Source organism: Pogona vitticeps, chromosome 3 (genome assembly GCF_051106095.1).
Source record: "Pogona vitticeps strain Pit_001003342236 chromosome 3, PviZW2.1, whole genome shotgun sequence".
Lineage (NCBI taxonomy): Eukaryota > Metazoa > Chordata > Lepidosauria > Squamata > Agamidae > Pogona > Pogona vitticeps.
The window spans coordinates 156925098-156952840 of NC_135785.1; the positions used below are offsets into that span (position 1 = coordinate 156925098).

Genomic DNA, 27743 nt, shown 5'->3' on the forward strand with positions numbered 1-27743 from the left:
AGATTTGCCTGCAAAGGAAAAGTTTTTGCCCCCATGAGGTAACTGAGGTAGCTTGCAACTTCCAACACATCATCATCACATGAACAGGGCCAGTGCTACTAACAGTGGTCAATCTGCGGGGCTGTGGGGCTGTTGGAAACAGATCAGCACAGCTTTGCAATTTGAAGCCATGCGGTGGCTTGATGGGGCGATGCCCGAGGCATGCTTTGGGTGGGTCTCAGACAGGCCTACCATCTGTAATCCTGACCTCACTTAGATGTCATTTAATTTTGGAAGGTAAGTGGTATTGGACTTGGTTACTATTTGGATGAGAGGCCACCAGAGAATAACAGGGATGTATTCACGAAGGCTTTCACGGCCAGGATCTAATGGTTGTTGTGGGTTTTTCGGCCTCTTTGGCCATGTTCTGAAAGTTGTTCTTCGTGACGTTTTGCCAGTCTCTGTGGCCGGCATCTTCAGAGGACAGCACTCTGTGTGCTGCCAGCCACAGAGACTGGCAAAACGTTAGGAAGAACAACCTTCAGAACACAGCCAAAGAGCCCGAAAAACCCACAACAACCAATAACAGGGATCTCCATTTAGAGTAAGAAACAAAACTGTCTGAAACTGCTCAGAATTGATAGCATGTAGCTAGACTCAGCATAGGGCATCTTCTGATGTTCCTCTTTCTTCACTATAGCCATTACTATAAAAAGAAATTGATACTAGCAGTTCAAAAGCATGCAAATGCAAGTAGATAAATAGGAACCACCTCAGTGGAAAGGTAACAGCGTTCCGTGTCTAAGTCGCACTGGCCGAGTGACCACGGAAGATTGTCTTCGGACAAAACGCTGGCTCTATGGCTTGGAAACAGGGATGAGCACCACCCCCTAGAGTCGAACATGACTGGACAAAAATTGTCAAGGGGAACCTTTACCTTTACCTTTTACAGTTCTGTCACAAAAGGAGTGAGGTTATTCTTTATTGCAACAGTGTAAAATCAATACAAAAGACTTTTCTCATGGCAAGGTGGTTTAGTGGTATGTACCAATGTTTCCTCTGTATGCCAAAGCTTGTCTGGGTCCATAGAGTTGTGTATTTGTCCATGCCTTTAATTCACTGTTTGATACCTGAGTCTTTTCTAGAAGCGAGTTCTGTTTCATAGCTCTGCTTCTCTTCTCATGTCCTCTGCACGACCTGACAAATTATTATCAGAAAAGGGCAGTTGCAACAGATCAAGGCTGAAAACAAGACTATGTTTATGTTAGGCCAAGGCTCAGCTTCAGACACCTGGAGCGTGGAGTATAAGGTGATATCACTTTCCTCATTAGTCAAATGCTTTGAAGATACTGGGCTGTTATCATTTTGCCAATTAGTGAGATATTTTCTTATCACAGTACCAATTAGTGAGTTGCCTTTTTGCCAATTAAAAGGGAATGCATTACATAATGAGAATTGGCTTTGTATGGTTCTTGTTGAGGTGCAGGTGCTAACAGGAGCTTGCTGGCTGAAAATACATACTGTTCCCAAAGTGTTTGTTTAGTGAGCCTCAAGTGCTGTCCATTCCTGATGTAGTAAGTCCTCTTGGAACCATGCACTGCTATTCTCCAGAGACTTCGGACAAGCAGAAAGGAGTCAGGTTCTATCTTGTTTATTTTGCTTTTATTCCATAATCTTATACTTTGCTGCATGATTGCTATTCTTTTTTGAATTAATGCATACTATTGCTGCTGCTATTGTCTTATGTTCCAGTGATTCACTTTGTATGATTTTTCTACTGTGGTTTTTTCATACTTCATTGTCTCTTAAATAAATCATTGTAATCCCGCCTCGCTAGTGTGCTTCTTGTCTTTCAAATCCAAAAGAACCTACTGCTACCCAAGCAGGATAAATGGTAATGTAACTTTCTTTTGGATTAGTTTTTTTTAAAGAAATTATTCACAAGTAACTCTTTAATGGTAACTAGTTGCTTAAAGCTGTGTGTGCATGCATGATAGTATGATCATACTATGGATTGATATTTGGCATTATTGACCATGGAGCTGAATCTGGAGGAGGACTCAGAGCTCTATGGAAAAATGTCAGCCACCCTACTTTGGCATGAGCCTAGCAGGACACAGGAACCAGCAGTTCACCATGTTTTTTCCATCCTGTTTAACTGTTACATTTGTGCAAAAGAGAAAAGAGGTTTGTGATTAGATGGTCACATCCTACTAGTGTTTTCTGCAAGACCAGCCCTTCCATTAGGCAAAGTGAGGCAGCAGACTGTGAAATGAGACAGCAATGGTGAGCTTCTAGAAAAAGACAGCATTTTTTTTGTAACACTGCACTCAGGGCCAGAGCTAGCACTAGGCAAACTAAGCAACCACTTAGAGCGCAGACCTGAGAGGGGCACAAAACTGACCTCAGAGGGTTGCAGAACTGACCTGAGGGGTGCAAAACTGAACTCAGAGGAGCACAGAACTGACCTGAGAGAGGCAGTGTTATACAAACTAGTTTCTTGGGAAAAAAATGCAACTGAAAATTTATATTTTAAAATTTTAAGATAAATATTACAATAGTGCAATGGAATATAATTATTTATAAAGTCTCATAATTTTTTTCTATATACTGTAACTTAGGCGTCATTTCATAGAAAAAGGGCTGCTGGTCCTCTCATTAGCATAACTAATTTGCATATATCACCCCTGTCATCAGTGGAAGTAAAAATGAATAAATAAGCACTTTCAGAGTTGCCAGTACTGCATACCCTTGACTCCCCCACCCCTGAGGTGACCCTTGCTGCAACCCTTATTTCTTACAAATGTCCCATTAACACCAGCCACTGTGATCTACTTCCTGGGGTTATAAGTCATCAAACAGGGCTAATGGACAGGCAGCAGTAGGGAAGAAAATGTTGATGAAGATCCTGTAGCTTCCCCCTCTCAGCTTTTGGTCTCTTTTAAGCTACATTCCCCCAGTTATAACTGGAGACAGACATCTAATCTGGGAGGGGCTCCACCAATGTTCCCTCTAAGCTAAGTCAGCTTGTGAGCAGAAAGTCTACCTTGTGACCTCTGACCTGGAAGATCTACTAATCTCTTGCTCATGCCTCTTCTTAAAAAAATCCCAAGTTCTGTGTGCCAGACCAATGCCCCCATGATCATCGCAAAGGCCCGCCCGTCAGCTGTTCCAAAAAGTGAGCCTTTGGGCTGCTCCCGGAGAAGCGCTTCGCCGCAAGCAGCCCAAAGGCTCGCTTTTTGGAACAGCTGACGGGCGGGCCTTTGCAATGATCGTGGGGGAGCGCTCCCTTGCAAGCAGCCCAAAGGCCCCCCAGTCAGGAGGGGGGAGTGGGGGCACTCTGGATTGGCACCTCGGGAGGAGGGAGGGAAGGAGGGAGGGAAGGAGGGGCGAAGGGCCTGGCCCCGATCTCTGCCCACACTCCTGGGGTGGGCGCCGAGCCAGAGCGCTGCAAAGGAGGAGGCGCCTGCCTGGGACCGGGATAAGGGCGACAGCGGCTGGACAGGGGGGCGGCGTGCCAGAGACCCTCTCCTCACCCCGTCTGCACACCAGGAGAGCCCCGCCAAGGAGACCGGGCGTCCGGGGCTGACTGGCCATCAGAGGCACGCCCCTTCCCAGCTGCCTGCTGCCGAGCCTTCGCTGGCTGGAGACAGCCGCGCTCCCTCCCCCTCGCTCTCACCCGCCCCCCCCAGGTCAAAGCCCTAGCTGGCATTTTCCCCCAGCTGAGCAGCAGGAGTTTCCGAAGCCACCAGCGCTCAGCTGGGCGAAAATGCCGGCTAGGGCTTGGGAAGGACCGCGGGGGAGGGTTCCTTCCCTGCGGTCCTCCCAAAGGCCCCATTTTCGCACAGCTTATCGGCAGTTCCAAAATGGCCACCCACTGTGTTGCCTTGCTTTAGAGGCACTGGAATTGGCTGCCCCTATGGAGGATCTTCGCATAACGGTGAGTTTTTCCCCCATAGGAACGCATTAAACAGGGTTTAATGTGTTCCTATGAGTTTTTTTGCCCCGTATAGTGACGAATCCGGATAGCGACGATTTATCCGGAACGGATTATCGTCGTTATGAGGGGCACCACTGTAGCTTTGTTTGACTGCTTGCTGAAGTTGTTGCATTTTGCTGGGTATAATATGTGTCTATATATATATCTATATAAGAGGGTAAAGTCATGTCCTGCACCACCGCGTGGCCACTGTGTGACAGAGACTAGATGGATTATTATCCTGATCCAAAATGGTTTCTTATATTTTCTTATGAGGACAGTTCTTACAATGGCAACCTGGTAGTCACTTCCCATAAATTAAATTATGTGATTTGTTTAAAATAATAATTTGTTCTGAACGTGTTCTTAAGTTAGAGTTTTTAAGCAGTCTTCTTTGGAATCAAGGTCCTGGGCACTGGTCTGAATTGGCTGAAAATGTGCTTGTACTCACTTATAGAATATCATCCAGGTGGGCTGTGTGGCGGGTGCCCAAGTTGCTTCTGTCAATCACAGCAGAACCTCAGGTGCAGGAGCCAATGAGAGGACAGAGGAGGCAGAGGCAGAAGTTTTGTCAGTTAATCAGAGAGTTAGAGAGAAGAAAGACTGAGGTTTGCTGAGATAGATAGATAGATAGATAGATAGATAGATAGATAGATAGATAGATAGATAGATAGATAGATAGATAGATAGATAGATAGATAGATAGATAGATAGATAGATAGATAGATAGATAGATAGATAGATAGATAGATAGATAGATAGATAGTCAGTCAGTCAGTCAGTCAGTCAGTCAGTCAGTCAGTCAGTCAGTCAGTCAGTCAGTCAGAGATACAGATAGAGAATAATCACTAATAAATATGCACTGGTTAAATTGAAAATAAGTAAACAAGAAGTGATCTAATGTGGAATATAAAATATAATATTTCAATGATTGTGATCTAATGAAAATGAATGAAGACCATCTGTGATTCTGAGTTACCCTTTCATGCCCTTTAATAAAACTAATTGTGTTATTGGCAGCAAGAGTGAGAGTACAGTTCTTTACTGTGTGGATAAGAGAAATCCACTGGTGGCAGCAAGAGAGAAAGAAGGAACGTCGCCAACGTGGATCTGGGTTGAGGGAAACAAACAGGGACACGGGGTGTATGTCACAAGCTGCTACTCTGAAATCTGTACATTGCTCAGAAATTGAGTGCTGGACCCTCAACCCAACTTTCTCCTGGTCTTGCTTGGCTTGGACTAAGTGGGTATTGCTAACTACAATTTTGGCTTATTCCTGGTCTGATCTTAAACATATAAAATATTGTCTTCATCCTAGGGAGAGCTATGGCTGATAAAAAACACAACCATCTGGAGCTCAGTTCTGCAAAGGAAAGGCAAAAAGAGCCAAGGAGCAAGCAAAGCAAGAGGGGTCCTTCCAGAAATACCTTTGTGCACAGAAAGAAATCAAAGAAAAAGAACATGACAATGGCCTTGTTGAAACTACTACTGAGGAAGCTGTACACGGCGCTCCTTCTACAAGTGACATAAACTCTAAGAATGAACTTTCACAATTTGTAGGCCTTTCAGTAAAACATACAGAAGAAAAAGAGGATTTCAAGGAAAGTGAGAGTACTGCAATGACTCCAAAAGAAGATAATGTGCCAAGCTTGGATTACACTGATCCTGCTAACTGGCCTAATTATTGCAGTGATAATTTGCAACAGTTTATAATACAATACGATCCACAGCAGGTTATATCATATGACTTTCCAAAAGACTCAAAAACAAGAAGATTTTCTCCTATACACTACAAGAGGAGACTAGCAAGGAGAGATCTTGGATTGCGCTTATATAAAGGAAAAACAGTTGTTGATATTAACCAGCAGAAAATCAGGCAAGAAGAACAATATTGACAACAAATCTTGGAATGCTTGATTGCTTTGGTCAGACTTCTTGGCATGCAAAACTTGGCATTCTGTGGTACTACTGAAAAGTTGTATAGTGCTAACAATGGATTTTTTTTTGAAGTTTGTTGAATATTAAGCCCTTTTTATCAGTTTGCACAGAGTAAAGAAATGAAGAAACAATGGTTCACTACTTAGGAAAAGATATCCAAAATGAACTTATACAACTTCTAGCAGGTGCTATAAAACAGAAAATTTTAGCAGATATAAAGTCAGCCAAATACTATTCAGTTATTACACACCTGATGTTAGTCATACAGAACAAATGACAGTGATTATACATTTTGTCAATGTGATCAAACCATCGGATACTGAGATGTCCAAACCTGAGGTTATGATAAAAGAGCATTTCTTGGGATTTGTTCCACTAAAGGACACTACTGGTCCCTTTATGATGGAAACTCTTCTTGGACAACTTGAGCAAATGGGATTACCAATTAGGATCTGCATGGTCAAGGTTATGATAATGGGAGTAACATGAAAGGCAAAGAAAATGATACACAAAAGAGAGTCCTAGACATAAATCCACATGCCTTTTTTGTGCCCTGCAATGCACACTCTTTAAACTTGGTAGTCAATGATGCCTCTAAATGTTGTCTGGAAGCAACAAGTTTTTTCAATTTGATCCAACAGATCTATAATTATATTCGCGAAGGCTTTCACGGCCGGGATCTAATGGTTGTTCTGGGTTTTTCGGGCTCTTTGGCCGTGTTCTGAAGGTTATTCTTCCTAACGTTTCACCAGTCTCTGTGACCGGCATCTTCAGAGGACAGCAACCTTCAGAGGACAGCACAGGTTGCTGTCCTCTGAAGATGCCGGCCACAGAGACTGGCGAAACGTTAGGAAGAACAAACTTCAGAACATGGCCAAAGAGCCCGAAAAACCCAGAACAACCATCAGAGATCTATATTTCTCTGCATCAACTTGGTGTTGGCAAATTCTTAACTAGCCATGTATCAGGCATAACTGTTAAGCCACAGAGTCAAACGAGATGGAAGAGTCGGATCGATGCTTTCAAACCCCGAGATATCATCTTGGTAGTATATATGATGCTTTAATAGAGATCTTTGATGACAACTTCTCGAATGGAAGCTAAGGCCCTTGCTGATGCAATTTGTAAGTTCAAATTTGTGGTTTCCCTTGTTACATGGTACAACATTATTTTTGAAATTAATCTTATAAGCAAGCTGTTACAAAATAAGGAAAATGATTTAAATTCAGCTACAAACCAATTGCAAGTGACTAAGAATTACCTTGTGGGCTGTAGGTGTGATGCGAGTTTTCAACAAGTTTTGATGGATGCTACTGAGATTACAAAGGAGCTAGAAATACTACCAAACTTTGAGACAGAACAAGTTAAAAAAAGGAGAACAAAAAAGCAGTTTGAGTATGAAGCACAAGAGGAGGCACCATAAGATCCAAAGCAGAAATTCAAAATAAGTTTCTATTATGTTATCTTAGACATAGCCATACAATCTGTTGAAGAGAGATTCCAACAGCTACAACAATATAATTCCTTGTTTGGCTTCCTGTATGACATATACAAGATCAACAAAAAATGTACTCAAGATGTACTTAAGGCCTGCAAGAATTTGGAAAAATCATTGATGCACAATGGAAACAAAGATACTGATGCTCAAGATCTGTGCTGTGAACTTATAGCAATAGCTCGAAGACTTCCAAAGTCTATGCCACCACAATGAGTACTTCTCTTCATAATGCAACAAAAACTCCTGGATAGTGTGCCTAATGTTTCTGTTACTCTAAGGATCCTTCTCACACTTCCAATGTCAGTGGCTAGCGGTACACCGTTTCTCAGAGCTCAAGCTTATAAAAACATATTTACGCTCGACAATGCTGCAAAGTAGACTAGTTAGTTTGGCAATATCAATTGAACATGCCAAAGCATCAGCCATTGACCTGAAGGAATCAGTGACAAAATTTGCAAAAGAAAAGACACACAAAATGAAATTTTCATGCGGCAAAAAGAGAAACATTTAAGAGAAATCACAGTTCATAGGATTACTCAGAATGATTTGTGTGCTACAACTGTTTAGCATTTGAGAAAGAAAATTGAAGACTGTTCTATTGTTCTCTCAGTTTTTTAAAATAAAATTTTCACAATTTCAACTTTTGTACTTTCTGTTTTTCCTACAATTTGTCAGTTTGTAAAAACTGGTTGGGGGTCACAAGTAGTTAGTCTTGCCCAGGGCACAAAAAAGCCTGGCATCAGCCCTGACTGCACTGAGTCAGCACAGGATGCCATGGACGGTGTTTTCCCAATGCCAGCACTGAAGAAAAGATGCCATTTTGGCCACTTTTACTATATGAAACGTTGAAATTTTGCCATCTTTGGCCTCAGGAAGCAACATGTCTTAGGTTAACCCCAAGAATCTAGTACTTATCACCATAATCCTAATGTATAGGACTGCATAAAACTGGCTGAGGCATTTGCAAAATGAGCATACTATTTTCTGAGGTCATGGCTCCAATATCACATTAATATTTCCTCCCAACTTTGCTTTTCTTCTAAGAGGTTCCAGAGAGGCTAATAATTGCAATAGAATGGAATAAATAAATAGCCACTGACTAGCAGGGGTTATGCTAATGCTCCCGCACAAGCCTGTGCCCACCTTTCCTGTTTTCCAATTAGGAGACGTCAGCCCCATAACTTATAGTTGCATAAAAAATTTAAGGTCTTCAGTAAGTGATTGAAATGTTCCATTTCTGTTGTAGCATTTAGCTGTTGGGCTACAGGCACATCACAAAATACAATGTATGCATGTGCGCACACACAAAGTAGTGTCTAGTGCATCAATCTAAGCCCCTAAATATAAATTGCTTAAAAACAACATGATTCGACCCAGAGGAATAGGTTCACAATTATTTATGCCATCTGATGAATTGGTGCAGAGCGTTGCCCTGGAAGGAAAAATGTTTTTCTGTAGACAATTATTTCTGCCGGGAAAGTACTGCTATTCCTTTCTTTTGTCTCCTATCCACCACTAGTTAAATGCTTTGAGGATTTGGGGGTAACATAAGAGGAACCATTCCCTTCTGATGTTAGCTGTGACAAGTAATAGCAAGCCCTAAATTCAATGTATTTTTATTTAAAACCACTGGATTTCTTTTTTTACACTAGAGATGTGCAAGAATGCAGTGGTTTTCGAAAGGTTTCTTGATGCTTGTCCTGCAGAAGGAAGCTTCTAGTCATACTCTAGCTTGCATAGCAGACCTTATAAAACACATGAATAGGTGTACCATGTGATTTATAGGTCTGGCAGCTTTGTGGAGAATGGAAACTTGTAAACCAGTAGTGGTGAGACAGCTACAGGGCAAAAGCAATGCAAGATTTCAGTTTGAAAGTAGTCTGAAATGATCTGAAATCCTGTCGTCCCCATCCAGTTGAATTCAGCTGAAGCCATTAATGTTCAATATGCCAGAAGGCAAAGTAATACATTTATAGACAGGCAATTTCTCTAGTGAAATATGAAGATTCCTTTCGGATTCTGTTAGAGGTAGCAAAGGACCTGGGTCAAGATTGTGACACAAGCATGTCAGGAAAATCTATTTTGGGCCTCCTTGTCTCTACAGAATTTGGAATGTAGGTGAAGAGATACCAAATGCATATTTGTACAGATCTGTAAACAGAATCCTGTGTATAAATAGAAATATTTTCTGCATATAGACACTTGCATAGCTAAAACAGCACTGTCCATACACATGGGAGAGGTGAAAGGAGGCTTGTGGAAACCCCAAGATTTGCACAAAGGAAAAATATCTTTAAGGAAAACAAGTCCAAGTATTGTGGAGAAGCAACAACCCGGTGAGGACTCAGCACCCTTAATATCCTGGTGGTTACTGACTATTGAAAAAGATTAGAATGCTGCAGTCCTGAAAGAGATATGGCAACGAAGAGGACTCTATACTGCAACATTTTGTTGCAACTCCTTTATTATTTTCTCTGTAATTACTATTATTATTATTTTAGGAAAGGAAACTGTCAGGGAATGTACATTTAGCAGTCCTTACACCTAAATGTTTCTTTGGTAAAATCAAAAACTTTCTTGAAATATCACAGGAATTACAGTGGCAATGATCAACGTTATACAACAATTTATTGTTCTGTCTTTCTTACATTTTGCCTTTATTTTTTTTTAAAATCACTGACAAGCTTCAAACATTATCACACCATGGAGCACAAAAGCTGTGTGTTTTTTTAAATGATGTGCAGAGGTATAGTTTGTTTAACACAATGGGACACAATATTTACAGCCCTCGAGCTTCCTGTGATGTCAGCTTGAAACAGACAGACTGGATAATGGATGGGTGAACACGCGCACACACCAGAGATCCTGTTTTATCAGATGGAGTGAGAGGATTGACATTCCATGTGATTTATAGCATAGCGTGGACAAGAGTCTTGCACTACAGTTCCCAGAATTTCCCAGTACCAGTTGAACAGTTTCAGCAGTTGTAGTCCAATAAGCTCCGGGATTTTCTCCCCTAGCAACCTACATATAGATCATGCAATCTGTGCACAGTCAGTAACAAATCAGCAGCTAAGCAGGAGCTTTGATAGAGATGGCATAAGGAGGGGCTTTCATGGAGGCGGGTACTTTAAGGCCTTAGAGGCCTTTGTATAACCCTTTCCTGCAGATCGTCCATTCATGAGATCACTGAATCATGGTTTCTCTGGCATTTTATATTAGATCAATTCCTTATTGGAGTTATTTCAGCTTCATATGCTGCCTCTAGTAGGTTTGGCTGGGAGTGACCGTTCTCGGCTGAGTGACTATCAATCAGTCCAGCAGTAACCAATAGTTCCTTCCCTGCCTCTAATTTCAAAGAGAGCCATGCCTCTTTGCTTAAGTGTATTCTCCCCTCTCTTTTAGTCTTGTGACAGTTATGTACAGTGGTGCACCGTTTAACGACGAATCCGCATACCGATCTAATTTTTGGGATTGCTAATGCGATCACATTGCGATGTTTTAATAGCCTAAACATTGCATTGCGATGATCGGTAAACGTTTCGCTTACCGATCTCCACATTGCGATGTTTGCGGAACAGCTGATCGGCAGTTCCAAAATGGCCGCCGAGTGCCCAAAATGGCCGCTGCAACCATTTTCGCGTGATTTCCTCGCTTACCGAGGTGGTGAAAATGGCGGCGCTATGGAGGATCTTCACATAACAGTGAGTTTTCGCCCCATAGGAACGCATTAAACAAAGTTTAATGCGTTTCTATGGGGTTTCCCCCCCACATTGTGATGTTTCTGGATAGCGACGATTAATCCGGAACGGATTAACGTCACTATGCGGGGCACCACTGTAGTGAGTGTGTAGTCTTCAGGAGTCTGTTGAAGCAGGCTACGAGTCTATTGAGGCCTGTTGTTGTAAGCAATCATTTTTTTACAGTATGCTGCTTTTGATGCATTCAGAACTGGAAGTAAATTGAACTTTTTAGTCTTTCTCTTACCAGTGTCTCAGAGTGAGTTTTGAAACATTGGCAGTTAATGAAACAATAAGGGTGGTCTACTCTGAGGAGATTTGAAACTCATTTTGCTCTGTCCTTGCACTTCTGTTGTGCAGCTAGAGGAGCTTAACCAAAATTCAAAACTGAAACATTTCTATGGAAGGAAATGAACTGCTGTCACATCATCATGGCCTTTACCCTTTGTTTCAATTATTCAGGCCGCTGCTACTCCCTAACCTGATGCCTCCCATAGGACACGGATGATTTGATTAATGTTGACTAACATCAAAAGGTTAGAATGGCATAATTAATACTTGATGTTTTGGAATTTGGGGGTTTGCTTTTTTTTAAGGGATCTAATTTTGTGAAATAAGTTGAGCCCAATGACTGAAATCCAGTTGTAAGTCACAACTAGAGTAGGCTCAATGAATCAGTGGAACCTATGGGGAATTGACTCACCAAATCTCCACTGATTCAATGGGGATACTTTAACTGTGCCATACTACTGTTGACTGGAATCCATACTACTGGATTCCTGCCAATAGCAAGTATGCAAAACCAACCAAGCAACCAACCAATCAGGAATTATCTGAGAACCTCTTAGAGCATGGATAGGTTACATGCACTGTTTGTTCCGCTGATGGCCATTTCCTTTGTGGAATTCTGTGAACGGTGATCCACATTAGTAACGTTTTCCAAACTTTGTAACTGTCAGATTCTTTCAGCTTGGAATGCGGCCTGGACTGAATCTAGAATGGCCACATGGAAAAAAAGGAGAGGGCTCCTGTGTCTTGTAACAGGTACATGAATGTGTGGATTCATCAGGCATAGCTTGTAAATCCGTCTTCATTCGCAGAAATATTAAAGGCACAGAAGTCCTAACTTTTTCTTGTCCTTTCAGTCCTGCTGCCACCAAAATGTCTTACCAATTCATTTTCTCCTTCTGATCAAGGTCACTGCTAGTGATTTCTATCTCCTGTCTCCTACCTTGCCAGTGTTTCGCCCTCCAATTTGAGTGCAGTTGGCTTTCCGTGGTTCTCTTTAGATGAGCAGCCCTAATCATTACCATAACAATTACATGCTAACTTAATAAAATGGAATACAAGTGTATTGAGTTAACATAAGTGGATTATAGCCGTGCATGAAGTGAATTTGGAGCACAGCAATGTCATAATGTATCACTTGCCCTCTCAGCACTACCAGATAGTAATGAGGTATTTTCACATACTTGTCGATGGAGGCTTCATTTTGCAAAGGAGATGCCTAATGCAAATGCAAATTATATATATCACAGAAAATAACCTACCAAACTGTGGTGTATCGCTGCAGAGAATGTTACTGTTCTAAATTTCTGAATGCAATTAAAAGGCTGAGTTTAATAAAGGAACTCAGCCTGTCTCTTCTTGTTTGCTCTGTTACAGAGACTATTCAGAAACCATGTTTTCTTTTCCTATATGGTGATTCAGACTATATCTAACCTTGACAAGTCTTGAATATACCTATAAAAAGTTTAAAGGAATAAATGCCTATAGTTAGTGGACAAGAAACCAAATGGATACTTTTTCTGGGTTACTGGGTTTCCTAGCTGGCCATGTCATACCCCAATTCTGGGCTCTATTTACCAAGATTTACTTCATGCCCACTTCCACAGTCATCTCATAACTGTTGCCGATCCCATCTTTGTGGCATCACAAGAACTTGCCATTGTAAAATCACAAATGCACCTGCCATCTCAGGTTTTAGAAATGGCTCTCAGGGAATGGAATGACACTGACAAGAGACAGGCCCAAACCACCAAAATGGTGGTTTGTCTTGATTCGTGGTTCATTGAAGTCCAAAAACCACAAACCACGAATTTACAAACATTTCCCGAACAATCCACAAAGTGAGTCATTGATTTGTTTGTTTGTTTTTCAGACAGCAAGCCTGGCTGCTTCCCTTTCCCCACAGCTTGCCCCCTCTCCCTTCCCACTGACCCTGTTGCCTCCCAAGTTTTCCTGCTGCTGCCTCCTTCTCCTCTGCTGTTGCTGTCTCCATCTTGAAATCAGCCAGCTGCTATCTCTTTAGATGGTGGTGGCAGTGGCAGCAGCAGAACAAAGTAGGGAGGAAAGGGGGAACCAGGAAGTTCATTAAATGGGGGGGGGAGTTCATCGGTTCGGGAAAGTACGGGTTCTCCAGTTTGGATGTATCTGAACTGACCTGAATCAGCTGAACAGCGGTTTTTGATGAACCTCCTGATTTGTTTTTATATCTGTGCACATCTCTAATGCTGACCTGACAACCCTACCCACACTATCAAATCAGTCTATGCATCAGATCTGACGAAATGAGCTGCAGTTCATGAAGCTTATGCCAACTTAAACATGTTAGTCTTTAAAGTGTTGCAAGGCACATTGTTATTTCTGGTGCAACAGGCTAACTTGGCTACCCTTTTGGAATATTAATATGTAAGCAGACTACGGAGAAATTGAGGGAACAGAACAGTCCAATGAAGACTGATTTTGCACAGTGATTATGGAAAGGTGTGAAGGAGGTTTACATTTTTGTGTAGTACCAAACAAGTTTTTGCTACTGATTTCGAGACTCAGAGAGAGGGACAGGGATAGAGAGGGAGGGAGGGAGGGAGATGGAAAATGGTTATTTCCCAGTTAGGGTTACCAGATCAGCAGTATTTCATTCAATGAAATATCAGGTCCAAACCTGAGACCATGGAGAAGACCTCTGTGATGCCTCAGGGATTTGGCCAGTGAGGTTATAGGTAAGGTCCCTTGTTATGTCACAGGGGTCAGACAAGCAAGAGGTGAGGCAACAGATTGCTTCTGAGGCACCTGATTGTGGAAACTGCCATAAGTAGGGTGACCAGATGAAAAAAGAGGCAAGGTTCCTGTACCTTTAACAGTTGTGTGGAAGAGGAAATTTCAGGAGGTGTAGCTTGCATTAACAGTAAAGGAACACTATCTTCTCTTTCATCTGGGCATTCTATAAAGACTAGCAGTTTTCATTTAACATAAGTTTTTGTGCACTTTGCATTCAAAGTGGTCTAGAGTCGAGGAAAGGTTTGTACCATGTTAAACCTATTGTCCAGTATTCTGCTTGTTTCTAACCTTATGTGGAATAGTACCTCACAAGTGCGGTTCAAATTCTCCTGCTGCTTGCTCAAACAAAAAGGTCCATTGTGTTGAATGGAGTCATTTCCGGCATGCATAACTAAAAGCTAATGATTTGAAGAAAAAATGTGGTACCCTCTGGCCAAGGAGCCATCATGCTTCACATTTGCCAACAGGATTCTGCCCTTTACCTTTAAGGCAAGATTGTTGTTCTCACTACAACAGTTGAACACAGTTATTCCTTGGAAATTTCTTCCAGAATGCTGACTCTTTTTTCCTAAGGAGAAGGAACATTTGTGGGAAGGAGGGAAAAATTGAATATTCTCAAAGACAGCATAGAATCCTGAACTTCACACTAAGATATACTGGCTTAGTATAGCAAGTCACAACTTAGTAGGCCCATTGAATCAGAGGGGATTTGATGAGTCAGCTCCTCCATAAGTCCCATTGATTCAAGTGTTCCTACTCTAGTTGTGACTTACTACACTAAACAACAAGATTTCAACCACTGCAATACACATATTTTTAAGGACCAGTTTGTCACATTTACACATAAAATTTTAAGGTTTCCACTTAACCAAGCCTTTGCATCACCTTAAAAAATACAATTTTAACTAAGTCCTTGGGAGTAAGCCTTGAATAACAAGCCTTGATCTGTGCGTTGGAGTGTGTAGGTGTGAATTTTTTAATCCTAAAATTTTCCAGATTACTTCCTTTTGAGCACATTCCATCCATATAATCAAGCAAAGGATAGTGTTCATGTGCCAGCTATTCAACATGAGGTCACAATCACATTGTATATTGGCCCTATTGATTTTCAGGTTCCTGCCAAGTGAAGTGTAGGCGTTCTTGATTGTTTTCACCCTTACCTATAACTTCATTCTGAGAAAACCATCATCTCTACAATTCTGTCTGCCCCAATTTACTGTGAAGTACTTTAGTTACCACAGTATGTTTGGGCCTTGTTTTCTCCTGGTTTAAGAGATACTTTTAAAAAGTTCTGCTCAGCCCTTCCAACAACCTATTGTATTTCCTTTTCCTCTTCAGATTCTCTTGCTGTCTTACATTATTGCATGCTGCCGTTCTGACCCTCTTTTCTTTCTGAAAACAAGTCAGTTCTGTTCTGAAACCTTTAATGGCATTTACAAGTTACAACCACACAAGCAAAATAGAAAAGGTGAAATTACACGGATTTCACAAATTAGGAGCGAGAAGCAGGGGACAATTTCAGAATTGCAGATAAGAAACCTGCAACAGCAGCAGTCAGGGCATTACATTCATTGCTCATGAAAATACAAAGAATTGTCTCAGGAGAATTGGAAAAATAAGAGATCCAAGGTTCAAGAAAAAAAAATTCGGAGGTGGGAATGAGCAGGACATTGAAACAGTATATGAACCAGGGTGTCAGGAGTCTCTAAACAAAAAAACAAAAACAGAGTCTTTTTTCACGTGGGATATTGAGAAATCGACCAGCATGGGTGGCTGAAGGAAAAATGTTAAAACGGGCTAACATAAAAGCTCTTCTTAGATGTGGATTTACTAGGGAGTGGAAATATTTGGGAGAGTGATCCTGAGATGGGAAAAATCCAACAGAGAGAGGGGAATATACAGGGTTAAGGTTATTGCATAGGTGATGGAATTCGGCGTGACAGAGCTTGTCCTTGATTATGGAATAAGCCCTAGTGAGATTCATATCTGCCAAAGATTCCAGGGATATGTGAAGAGAAAAGAGTTTCTTTTCAATAAACTGGAACCAAGAAAAGGAGTAAGAATCGCACAATAAATCGTATATCAGGGATCCAGAATGTGAATTTAAAAAAAGACGGAGATAGAATTTAAATGTAAGTAACCAGGCAGTTGTGGAAGGTAGATGGATACCCAATTCTAAAGAAATGGTAGAGAGCCGAATTAAGTTAGGAACTCCTAATATTCTGCGGAGAGAAAAAAACAAGTCTATATAATTGTGCACAGAACTGCCAGCATACAAATTATCTTGTTCTAATGAAAACAGTTGCCAGTTTCATCAAGATGGAAAGATCAGCTTTAAAAAATTCTTTTCTTTAAAAAAGTGATTTGGATAACAAGTGTTAAGTATTTTCTACTAGGTATAAATGAACATGGAGACAAAAGACTGAGGAAAGACATTGCAGGTCCTTCAATACCATACTGAGACTCATAAACTTTGAGAAATATACATTTAATAAAAGGAATGTTAATAATTCCATAAATACTGATTTCTGCTGAATTTTATAACAGCTCCAAGGAGTATGTTACAATATTAACAATGAATAATAGATATTCCACCTCTAATTATATGAAATATGCAGTCTAAATGCATTATGATGTGCACAACTGAACAGTCATAGACGAATTTTTAAAGTAGCAAGATTTTATTGCAAATAAACTTGCATCTGAATCCAAGAAGTGTACAGTCATGACTCCATGAACACATTTCAAGGCTTTTAAAGGCCAGTGCAGGTGTATTTTGCTCCTTCCTCTACATACAGGGCTGTTGAGCATTTGACCATTTAAGACATTTGAAATGTTTGTGGCTTGGTTGCAACTGGATGCATAGAGGGAGCTCTTGTCACCTTTTTGACCCCCAACTTCTCTATGACACATAGAGGTGGCCATCATAGGATGGCAGGGACAGCATGATCTGATAGTTGTGCTTACTTATCTAGAGGAAATTTGCTAAGATTCTTGAGTAGCTTCTCTATAAGCCCATTTATCATGACAGCCAGCAACTGGGAGAGATCAGAATATATCAGAATCCACAGCCCATCCCCTGCCTCCTGGGAGTGCCAAATTCATTGGGGCAATGGGGGGGGGAGGGCTATATGCCTTGTTAATAGGTGGAATTATGCCCCCAGAAGGCTTCCAGGAGTGTAATTTTACTGTACTCACGGTGCACAGACAGTGTGTGCCTTGGTTCAATGTAAAAGGGTTGGCTGAGGATTTTTTTTACCATCTCTACTGCCACTGTGGCATCAACATAATTGATAGTCAAGGTGGGACTCCCTGGGGCAAGCAAAAGTACCGTAGTTAGATTTTTTCCAATAAATTAGTCTGTTAATCTGTTGCTGCAAAAACAACAGAGTATTTTAATGCTTTTAAAATTCACAAGTTTTATTTGGCAGTGCATGAAACCTTATACCAAGAAAAAAAAATCTTATAGGTGCCACAAGATTCTTTCAAGAATGGTGTGTGTGTGTTTCTGTCTGTCTTTCTGTCTGTCAGCAGCCTGTGGCATATGTTGTCACATCTCATTCAGCTGAGTCCTCTTTGAACGAAAAAGATGATCTGCCTTAGCAGGAGGAAGCCAGGCCAGAAGATACATTTGATAGTCTGGCTGGGAGCAGCTTCTCTGAAGCTCAGCAGAAGAGAGCAGAGGCCAGCCCTGCCAGGGAGGAGTCAGAGAGACAGAGAGGGAGGAAAAGAAGCTTGCAGATGTGCCAGCTCTTTGCTTAAAGGAATTACATTGGCTTCAGCTTTTAGAGTAGAAATAGAAACAGCAGTTCAAGGTCAAAAAGGCATCTGCTAATTGATTGGAAACACCTGCAGTCTGGGAGGAACTCACTGAGATCTACAAAATTCTGTTTTCTTAGTCTGCTCCAGCACTGATGACACCAGTCTTATCTGACGCACATCTGATGCCACTGCTGTTTGCCTAGTTTTCTTCAAGCTCCCTATGACCCATTATCTGACTAATGTCTACACTTCAGCCTGCTTCCTGCTTGATCTGTGAATGACGTGTTGGCTGGAACTATCAGCAAAAACCTTGGGAACCTAAATGATATTCTAGAACCAGACTGGCCTTAACTATTCCCATGGTCTGTGTATTGCCCGTACCTATTCTAGAAGTCCAGGACTCGGCAACACTCAACACACATGTCATGAATCTGTCCATATGCTGCACTCAGTACCTGTGGCCATCCTCTTAGTACCTCCTCTGAGAAAGGCTCCGAGGAGGGTGACATGAATGAACACCTTTTCAATTGTTCTTCCCAATCCATGGAATCCGACCCCTGGGAAAGCCTACTTGGTCAACAGCATTGTCATTTCAGTGCCAGGTTAAGAAATCCAGTCAAAGTATCAAAGTGCCTAATAACCAAAACAACCAAGTTATTTTGCTAATGTAGGAATCAAATTTTGTAAGTATCTTTCCTTCTGAGATGAACATCTGTAAGGAAAGAGTATGTTGGGATCAAAGGAAGACCTTTTACTCCCCTTTTGTTTATATTTCTCCCCCAAACCTGATTCATCATGCACCTCTTATTCCAAAGAAGAGGGAAATAGACATAATCAATGCATTTAACGTATGGTCTCCTTTAGTCTTAAGTGCTAAGGGATGTAAAAGGCTTTGTTTCATTTAATTTCTCATGTTGTTTCTGGCTGGCTCTTTCTTTTCATTTCTTCCTTGTTAGTATCTCATCCATTTCATGTCTCTTTGGTTATGATTTCATTCATTTTTCATTTCAATCTCCATCCAAATGTTATGGAATTTTCCATTGCTATATTACTCCTCCAATACATCAGCCTTGACAACAATTAAAAAGTGGGCAAGATCCACCCTCTCTGCATGATGTTCTCTGCAGGGAACAATATGTATCGATCCATCAAGCATTGCAATGATTCTTATCACTTTCAGGAATCTCTCCTGTGAGAAATGAATAGGAAAACAAAAGAATTTTCTTTCATTATTGCCATCACTTTTTGTAGTTTCACTTTTTCCATTCTTCATTAATATTTTCATTTGTTTCTCTTGAAAATACTAACAAAATGGTGGTGGACTTAGTTAATCTCCATTTACTTTAGAAAGGAGTGCAATTAAGATCACGATCTAGAAAGGATGAGCATAGAAGCAGATTCTTCTATACAAATTCCTTGTATATATGATTATCCCAATTAATATGCAAATATGAAGAACAGACCCAAAAAAATGTGCCTGGAAATCACAGACACTATGGGAAGAGAAGGTAGATTTTTGTCACTCACAGATATATGCCAAGAACATACAAAGGTATATTTTAGAAGCAAAGTAATTACAATAACAGTAATGTAGAATGTACAAAATGGAAGTAATAATAGAGATGGAAACAAACTGGAAAATGGGTGGTCCACAATGGTTCATGGCTAACCATGAACCACCACGAACCCCCAGAAAAACGAACCAGTTCACAGTTCATTTTTCTGGTTTGTTCTTGGGGGTCCTGCCACCTCTTCCTCTGCCGCCATGGCTGCATGCTCCAAGGTAGCAGCAGGCTACTGACAGAGAAGCCGGGGCACTGCCTCTGAGGATGGCACCCTTGGTTGGCGGCAGAGAAAGAAGCAAGAGCAGGTAGGCAGAGGTGACAAGGTCAGTAAGAAGGGGCTGGCCGGGCATCTTCTTTCGCCGAAGGAAATCAAATGACAAAGGCATAAAAGTTTGACATTTTGTTTTGCTTCAGCAAAATGGGATTCCCAAACTGGATCACAAAATGAACCACAAATCAGCCCAGTTCATTGAGTTTTTTGGTTTGTAGTTCATTTCATGCTCATCTCTATAATGAAGGACAACAGGTGACACTGTATAACAAGTCATTTATTTAACATTGCAAAGAATAAAATCTGTGAGTTTGCTTCTATTCAATAGAATGCAGAAGCACTAAGTGAATGAGGGCTCTCTGAGTGTCTCCATGGCGACCAAAAGGCAGCAGAAAGGGCGCAGGTGCATTCAAAGGGCAGAGAAGCACCCCTCACAGAACTTCTGTATTAGAGCCACACTTTGTGTGGTTAAAGATGTAAAAAAGATTCTCTGGTAAGGAATCAGGCATAGACACAACAGCTGAACCAAAGGCCCAATTTTATTTGAATTGCAGAAAATAAAAGGTCAGCTGGGACTTCTCTTAAAAGCAGAGAAGACTCTGATAATATGGAGTATATACATTTTATAATGATAGACAAAGCACAATAAAATGCTACAATTCTATTGGTCAGTTGGACCCCAACTTTGGATCCAGTCCCTCATTGGGTAATTGATGCCAACTATGCTGATCTATTGGTTCCCTATAGCTATGCAGATTGTGTGCCCTTGTGTCCTTGGCCTATGCCCAAGATGCATCTGAATGTCTGGGGAAAGAATCTTATATTGGTATGTTTATGTGTAGTCTTCCTTGGCCTTGACTCTCTGGCTCCCTGGTGTGAATGTTTTGGCCTGTCATTGCTGGTTTCTTCCTGCCTGCATTCCAGGACCAGGCCATCTGCCAGGTCGAAAGGAGGTGTTACAATGACATTCTATATGATGTGTGAATTTGCCTGAGCTATGTGTGAATGTTCCTGGGCCTAGTTTCTCTGAGGCCTGGGTTTTCTCTGCTAAGGGTTACAGTGGTGCCTCGCTTAACGACGATAATCCGTTCCAGGAAATCACCGTTAAGCGAAAACATTGTAAAGCGAAAATAAAAACCCCTTTGAAACGCATTGAAACCCGTTCAATGTGTTCCAATGGAGTAAAAACTCACAGTCCAGTGAAGATCCTCCATACAGTGGACATTTTCACTGCCTGTATAGTGAGGAATCCATCCCTAAACACAATGGGGAGCCATCTTAATCACCCGGTAGCCATTTTGAAACCACCGATCAGCTGTTAAAAAAACATCATTTTTCAAAGAATCAGTTCCCGAAGCAGGGAACCGATCATCGCAAAGCAAAATTCCCCCATTTAGACCATCGTATTGCGATCGCAATTGCACTCGCAAAAAGATTGTCATAAAGGAGATTCGTCATAATGCGGGGCAATCGTTAAGCGAGGCACCACTCTATACTAAAATCTAGTTTGGTTCTGCTCTGGTATCAAAAAGAAAATTGAAACAGTTAGTATCTTGTAAGAAAGATAATGATTTGGAACCAAAGAGAAAGGAATCTAACAAGTTTGCTCTCTAATGAAGGCCAAGACTTCTCTGACACATTCCAATTGCTACGGTGTTAGGAAGGATTTCCGGGGAAGGTCAGCAGGCCATCTATACCACTGAAGCTACTCTCAATGGCATTTTGCTTAGCTGCCATGCAAAGTAAGGAATATAGGTCAGTGTAGCATATAGGCTTTGTGTTCTCCAAATTCTTTCGTCTTGCTATACCTACACTATCAGGAGTGAGCCAGCCCACTGTGAAGGTTTTGCATGGAACTCTGCAGACAAAGTCACTCAGATCCACTCTGATTTAGATGTTATAATTAACAAAGGTCCTGTTGATGCAACTTTGTCCCCTGTTTTTCTTCAGAGAATGGATACTTTTCAGTTTGCCTTGTCTGAGGATATGGACAGGATCTCTGGAGAGGTGAAAGCCACTACATGTGTACCGAACCTTCCTGGTTTATAAAAGCATCTATGCTTGCGGGGGGGGGGGAATTGTCTGGGTGGGTGAGGGGAGTTGTGAATAGTTCTGCACCACCCTTACTTACTCAGTTGGCCATGACTTGAGGGAAGGCCTTTTCAGTCATTGCTCCCAGGCTGTGCAATGCATTCACTGGAGAAGTGAGGTTGGCCTCCTCCCACTTGTCCTTCCATCATCAGGTGAAGATCTTGTCTTTTTTTATGCTGGCTTTTAATTAATAAGTGAGGGTTTTAGCAATGTATTGAATGTAAAAAATCCTTAAAATTTTGTTAAAATGTTTTTAAATTGTTTTTAATGGTAGTTTTAATGTTGTTATACATTTCTCTCTTGTTTTTTAGTCTTCCTTTGGTGCTTGTTAAAATGATTGTGATTTCAGTATAGTTTTAACTGAGTGAGAGCTGCCTCGAGTCTTCTATGGGGAGAAAAGATGGCATAGAAAAAGAAAAAAATAAATGTGCAGATGAATGTCTGTGTTTTTCTATAAGTTTTGAGAGGATAGATTTGAACTGCACATTTGGATGTTAGGGCCTGTCTTCCCCTTCCCTTTGGATTTTTTCTCACTCTGCCAGTCTCTCATTGTTTTTATTTATTTAGTGGTACCATGCCATTGCTGAAGTTCATAATAGCTACCTCCTTCTCTTTTGCTTGTGCTCTCCTCACACAAACAGGCAAATCATTCTTCCAGAAATAATTCTAATGATGTTGTACAGCATCCTCAAAAGTTATAGCCATCTGTACGTCCCTATTTACATGGATGGCATTTCCCACAGAGATTCAGTAACACAGAAATAGTTAAGAGAGATCAGGACTGAGTTGTACCATCTCCTAAAGGGCAGTGGGGTAGGGGTGGGGATCTGGCACAGATCAAACAGGCGGACTGTGCACAGCTCGAATACAAGCTATAATGAGCAACAGGAATGAGTTACTGTACTTTTCAAAAGTTTTGCAAGTTCTGCTTCCAGACCCGGAACTATGCTTGCCTTCATAACCTCACCACTTCAACTGCAAATGGTCCCATTTCTTGATCATGCTATAGTGCAACAAAGAGACAGAGCACAGGTGATCGCTTTTATATACCTTCTTCTGTTAAAGGTTACAGCTCAGAAACTCTCTGTACAAATTTTGTACCTATCACATAAAAGCAACTAGATTTTATTTTATGTCAGCACAGGAAAAGAAGGAGTCTTTTAGATGGCAACAAAGAGGAAGAAGTCTATTTTCACAGTTGCCCTAAAAAAGTGCCAGGAGGCCAGACTGTAGCTGATGACAAAAAAAACTCCTGCCCCAGTGACATTGAAGATAAGGAGTATTTCATTGAGAAATTAATTCCATCTTAACTTTTTCAAGTACAATTATTACTAACTAGTAAGAAAGGAAAAGGCAAAGATGAGAGCTTATAAAATGCAATTTGAACTCTCAAAGCATCCTTGATGTCTTCTCACATCTCTGTCACAATTTCCGTTTCAAGTGTTTCAAACTACTAAATCTTAGCACAGAAACTGCCCATCAACTGGAGCTTTTTTTAAAACAAAGTAGAAGCAGATTTTTTTGAGGGGGGAGAGTGTCCTGCTGGACAGTTCTGATAGAGAAAAGAAGTCAACAAGGAAACTGTTTTTGTTAGGAACTTTGATTCTTCTCCCTCTAATAGAAAAAGATAAATCTGAGGAATGGAGAACACCAGAGAGTGAGGTAGCAAAAGGTTTAATCCCGAGCATCAGAGTAGCTTATACTCTTACCAGTACAATTTGTAGTAATAGCAGTACCAGCTACTCTAGTTGTAGATAACTTTCAGTTGCCCTAGAAGACTTTATAATTCTTCTGGCTGACATTGTTCTATATGAGTCAGAGCTCCACATGCATGCAGTATCTTACCCCAATTATTCCCCCTCACCTTCCTTGCAAATCCGTGTGCCTCTCAGCAGATCATTTAATAAACTTTCTTTCTTATGCAAACCAAAGCATATATACAGATCATATTTAAATAATTTTCACCTGTGCTAGTACGACTCTCAATCCAGTGCTGCTTTATGAAAATAATGGACCTTATTACAAGGCCTTGGTTGCTCACTGAGTAATCTAGTCAAAATAGCCTCAACCTTCATCTTCTAAAATAATCTTCATTGTCGTAGTGCAAAGTTAACTACAGTGGATTTTCCCCCCATACTCTGTTGATGGTCACATAAATTGATCTGAGCTCTCTGGAAGTGAGCGTTCTGCTCTGTGGAGCACTCTTCTAAAACAGTCCCCCTGCTCCACCTGCTCAACGCATAGTATGGCAAAGTGTGAAATAACTAACTGATGCCAGCCACACAGTTGTACCCCTCTTTGCTTCCTCCGCTACATGTTCAGCAGAAAGACCTGAAGAGGGACCTTGATGATCTACTATCCACTCTTGAAATGGAAAAAAAAAGATTACCTCCCATAATCTGGATCTGGGAACTATCTTTCATGGTCAGAAGAGCTCCATTCACATAAGGTGCCTATAGATTAAATCCATTGCATAATTCACCCCCTCCAATAATGTCCCCAACAATTTGTGTAGCATTTTTAGGAGAATAAGGGACTACACCAGAGGTGAAGGAGCATCTGGACCCAAAGACCCATGGGAAATATAAAATATTCAGCATATATTTGGCACTGTCATAAGCATCTATCTTAAAAAGTCCCTTGTAAAACAATGATCTTAAAAACTATCTTAAAAACTATCTTATAAAGTCCCTTGTAAAAGCAGTTCTTGTAGATCTCCAGCCTCTGGCAGGAAAATAAATGTGAATAATTCAGATAACCGTATGTATTTAAAAGTCTTCCAATATTTACATATGGAATAGCCTGATCATGCCAAAGCTTTGCTGCTGCATTTGAGCTGATTCTGTTCAGTGGAGACTGCCAGAACACTCAGAGGGAGCCAAAACATTTTGTTCAAAGGGGAGATTAATGGATACCAGAACAGCCACAACCCATATACAGTTTGATGCAGCTTTTTGTTTATGCAGTCCTTTAAGTCTTTTGTGTTTGTAACTGCAAGAGTTCACACCTACAATTAATGAAGTCTACATTAATTATAACCTGATGCAGGCATGCAAAATATGGGGGGGGGGGGGGAGAGAAGCAATCATTAAAATGACTCTCCTTTCAGCCTGCATTAGCATCATAGAACTAACACTGATAACATAACAAGGACAACGAGAGTCAGAGGGCATGCTGCAGTCACTTCAGAGTTTCTTTTTCTTTATATCTCCAAGTAGGAATAAAAGTGAGGTGAGTTCATGAGGCAGAACAACTGGCACAGCCAGTGAAAGAGAGCTGTGCAGCCCACAACTGCTGGATGATGATAAAGAATAAAAACCAGAACAAGTTGTGGTCCTTTGAGGGGGATATTCAGTCTTCATTTAGCTCTTCCCCACACCCACACTTTTCCCAGCAATATTGTGTTTTTTGGTCAATTCTGTATTGTCATTATATTTTCAGGGTAGGATAGCCTCAGTTTACCCATTTTTGCTGTAGCGAGCACCCACTTTTCTTACCTTTGTAAACCTCTATAAGGCTCTCCTCCCACACCACATTTCAAAGAAGTTGTTGTTGTTTTTCTCCCTGTATTTCTTCACTATCCATCCTTTACATAGTGTGGTTGATTTATTCTTTCCATAGTATAAGTTACAGATGTATCATTTTATGATTTATGATTATATTCTGATTTTGATTATTTATTTTAGTTTTTTTAATGTTGTAAATTGCCCAGAGTGGCCGTTGGCTAGATGGGTGGTATATAAATTGAATAAATAAATAAAATAAATAAATAAAGTAATTTTCTCTGGCTTGCCCTCTGGCACATCTGAAAAGGGACTTGAACAGGAAGAAATTCTTCACACACCACCTTATGAAGTTTGTTAGGCGACTTATACAATCCTGATTCAGCCTATATTTCTTTCATATTGTGTTTATAGCCATGAGTGAAAAAGGTTGAAAATGACTGCTCTACAGGATACACTCTTTTGCTCACTATCATTCACAAACAGACGCCCCAGCAGGGGAAAATCCCAGAAACTGGCTCCTTTTTCATTATTTTTATTGAAAATAATCAGTTCACCATTCCTCACCCAAATAGAAAGCAAATTTCCTTGTTGTTTAGTCATTATGTCATGTCCAACTCTTCATATCTCCATGGACCAGAGCATACCAGGCCCTCCTGTCTTCCACTGCCTCACGGAGTTTGGTCAGATTCATGTTGGCAGCTTCGATGACACTGTCCAACCATCTCGTCCTCTGTCGTCCCCTTCTCCTCTTGCCTTCACATTTTCCTAACATCAGGGTCTTTTCCAGTGAGTCTTCTCTTGAGATGGCTAAAGTATTGGAGCCTCAGCTTCAAAAAAGCAGGTGTCTTTTAATTTCGTGGCTGCTGTCACCATCTGCAATGATCATGGAGCCCAGGAAAGTAAAATCTGTAACTATCTCCATATCTTCCCCTTCTATTTGCCAGGAGGTGATGGGACCAGTGGCCATGATCTTATTTTTTTTTAAATGTGGACAAATATCAAAAATTCCTATCCGGCCCCAAAGGCGACCAGATATATTCACACTAGAATATAGGGCAGGTGGGTGGGATGCCAGCAAGGAAGAGGAAGAGGAGAGGGGGAAAGGTCCTTAAACAACCTATCATTCCCCCCTCTCCCTGAAGTTGCTCATGCAAGACTCTCAGATCTCACATCCTCCAGGGAAGACGGCAAAGGTAAGCCATGCTGCCAAAGCATGGCTCTGCAGCGACTTTGTCATTCCTTCTTCATCTGAATCTAGTCTGATATGATATGTCTTGTGCACAGATTGAACATGTAAGGGGATAAAATGCACCCTTATCTGATATCTTTGCCTATAGGAAATCATTCTCTCTCCATATTCTGACCTAACGTTAGTGTCTTATCCACTATACAGGTTACTCATCAAGACAATAGAGTGCTGAAGTATATTTGTTTCTTTCAAAATAATCTATAGTTTCTCATTATCCACACAGTGAGAAGCTTTGCTGTAGTCTATAGAGCATAGACTGATCTTTTCTGAAATTCTTTGGTGGGCTTCAGCCAGCAGATAGTTGCACTATGATCTCAAGTGCCTCTTCCTTTTCAGACTTCAGCTTGAACATCAGGCATTTCTCACTCCTTATAAGGTAAAAGTCTTTGTTGCAACACTTTAAGCATCACTTTGCTTTAATGTGAGATTATGGTCCTATATTAACTGCACTCCTTGGTATCTCCTTTCTTGGGAACTGGAATGTATGTATCAGTCTATGAGCCGTTGTTCTGTTTTCTATATTTGTTGGCAAGTTCTTGTTAGGATTTTGACAGATGCTGTCTCTGTGGCTTGAAGTAGTTCTATTCACATTCCATCTGCCCTGGTGGTTTATTTCTTCCTAGTGCTTTCAGAACAGCTTTCATTTTCTAGAATTATAGGATCTTCATCATACTTCCTCTTCAAAGGAATCTGTCATTCTTTTATCTCTTCTGTATAAGTCTTCAGTATATTGTTTCCACTTTCTGCTCGAGTCAGTTCACCTCCAGGAGTTCCACTATAGCAGCACAACAGGTTTTCAGCCATTAAATTGCACATACTTTTCAACAGTTGATGACTGATGGTTCTGATGCAGTGGGCTAGTGAATCTGCTCCAAAGTTCATTCTAAACATTAAAGGAGCAATTCACAGTGCTGAATCTCACCAACAAGACAGATTCAGCATCTTAGAAATACGGAGCAGATTCACCATCCTACTCACATCGGAGGTTCCAGTGTCTCCAACAATGTATACAAAATGCAGATAATTCAGTCAATGGGCATAATTTGCACACAGCTCTGTACTTATGTAGAAGTGTGTTAATAAATGTATATTATGAAAGCAAATA

General features: G+C 40.9%; 1 long non-coding RNA gene across 1 annotated transcript; it reads left to right on the forward strand.

Annotated features, from left to right (window-relative positions):
• Nucleotides 1-1455: 1455 nt before the first annotated feature.
• LOC144588470 (uncharacterized) lies at nucleotides 1456-10358 on the forward strand. The gene is made up of 2 exons (XR_013544045.1): nucleotides 1456-1618; nucleotides 5277-10358. It is a non-coding gene; the product is annotated as an uncharacterized LOC144588470 (long non-coding RNA).
• Nucleotides 10359-27743: the final 17385 nt, after the last annotated feature.